Source organism: Vigna radiata, chromosome 7 (assembly GCF_000741045.1).
Source record: "Vigna radiata var. radiata cultivar VC1973A chromosome 7, Vradiata_ver6, whole genome shotgun sequence".
In the NCBI taxonomy this organism is placed as follows: Eukaryota; Viridiplantae; Streptophyta; class Magnoliopsida; order Fabales; family Fabaceae; genus Vigna; species Vigna radiata.
Genome location: NC_028357.1, coordinates 18520364 through 18522869, shown reverse-complemented (window position 1 = coordinate 18522869; position 2506 = coordinate 18520364).

Genomic DNA, 2506 nt, shown 5'->3' with positions numbered 1-2506 from the left:
GTGTTGTGCAACTGAGGTGAATATGCATAATTTGATATGATTGAGGCATTTCTTGTTTTAGCTACTTGGCCAAATAAACTTACCTTAACATTAATCCATTGGAAACCCCTTTTGAGCCTTAAGACTATTTTTCTTGTTTCCAAAAATTGCCAAATGCAAAAAATGAAGAAAAATCATATGTTCCTCACCTTGGGAAAGAAGGAGTAATGGATTGTGTTATAAGTAAGTGATGAATAAGTGTGTGGGTGAGTGTCTCACCACAAAATATAAAAAAAGGGAAAAAAAAGAAAAGAAGGAAGAAAAAAAGGAAGATGACAAGTTGGAGTTTTGAAAAAAAAATGATGAAAAAAAAAGGACAAAGGAAAAAAAAAGATAGAAAAAAAAATCTTCCTAAAATGAGCAAGAAATAAGGTTGTTTTTGAAATAAAGTGTCATTACTCTTTCTATATCAATTTCAAAAACCCAGAAATTCTAAAGAAAATTTCCTACCTTTGCCTTGGCCCCAATATAACCTTTAAAAAGTCCCCATGATCAATAATTGCATGTTTTCTGAAGTGTGTGAATGTTAGAGTCTTGCTAAATACCAAGGGTGTTTATTGACATGGGTATTTTGAGTGTAAACACAAGCCAAAAACACTTGAGAGAGTTGGAGAGAAATAGATACATTTTGACTTGAGTGTTATCTTTCATATTTGATTTTCTTGGGAATTCAAAAAGGTTAACTCATGTGTGAAGAATAAAGTGATTTCATTTGCATGTCCATGGCAAAGTGATGTCTAGATGATTGATTTATGTCCAGGGATGTTCATTCTTTTGATCCAAAAGCAAATATGAAATAAAATGACTCAGAATAAAGTTTTGGAATTAATCAGATTTGCCCAGGAGCAAAAGGATAAGTGTGGGGGTGTGATGAGTGCATATTTATGCCCACATTTATGCTTTAAAATTCAAATTTTTGATGAGATATTTGTGCTTAAATGGTTGATTTAAAGTGAATCTGAGTGAAGTTGAATTGTTGGGTTTTGGAATTAAAGAGGCTTAAAAAGTGATTTTAATTGCATAAATTATTCTTGGATGTTCTAATATTTATTTGTGCAGCTGAAGTTAGAGTTTTATTGGTCCAAATTGCAATTTAAAGCCCAAAATCAGNNTTTATTTNAAANATAATGTCCAGATGGGCCAAATAGACAATCTTTACTCTTGCACCCGAGATTTCCCTACATGCACCCCTCAGTTCTAAACCAGGCCAATACTAAAGCCCAACAGAGACCCTTTTCGCCTACATGCCCCAATTCACTATACACACACCCTCCTACCATTCCTAAGTCAGACTTCACCAGATTTTGCCACATGGCAATCCACCACTAATAGATCCAACCACTCAGAACATGCCACCTAACTCCCCATGCCACGTCATCACCATCTTCAATCTTTCTCCAGAAACCCTAATCTAGTAAACCCTAGCTGCCGCCAACACATCGCGTCACCACCACGTCGCCGGAGCCCATGGTCGCGCAGCCATCAACACAACAAAACCCTATACCGCCGCACCTCCGTTCATCTTCACCGTCGCACCAACCATGCGCTCTCATCATCTTCCTCGCGCAAGCAAGCCGCGACTCCTCCACCATCGCGCAGTCATCTTCATCACCTCAGCAGGCCGCCAACCTCGTCGTCGGCTGCCGCTTCCCCAACGCATCATGGGCCATCATCACGAGAGATCTTTCTCTCCTTCGCACAACGACGCCTTCATCTTCCTCCACGCCGCAGAACCCAGAATCGCGAATCCTCTTCCTCCATGGCAATCACGTCGCCGGCCACCATTACGCAACAAGCAGATTCGTTCATCAAAACCTGCAATCAAAGCCATACCTGCAAGCAAACCAGACCTGCAACGAGAAAAACCCACAGAAAACCCAGAGAACGAAACGCCTCTCCCAATCTCGCGCAGTAGGCAGAATGGAGACTCCCAATTCACTCTACCCTCAATTGCAAAACTCTAATTCTGGGTGGAAAGGGGAAGACACGTGGCGACATCTCATTGGTACGTCATCTTGAGTCAAAGCTGGTCAATGCTGTTTGAATCTGGTCAAGACTGGTCAACTGGGGGCTTTCTTGCAATTTTGGAAAGAAACAAAGGGACTTAAGTGCAGATATAGAATAATCAGGGCATTTGTGTAATTTTGGAAAGTCAGGAAAATTAAAAGATAAAATTCAGTTGTTGAATTAATTTACTTTGGGAATATCAACAGAAAATATCTTCCAAATAATGTTATAATTATCTAAATCTTTTAGTTATTTGGAAGATATGAGATAAAAGATTCTGTCAACTGAATATTCAGAGTCCAAGCCCAATCAAGCCTATATAAAGAGACCCAGGGGAGACAGAAAGATCATTCATTCATTCATTCATTCATCCACCACTGCTTAGCCTTTTCTTTCATTATGTGTTTCTAAGCTCCTAGGGCTATTCTGCTGTAATTTCATTATGGATTCTGAGGTTAAG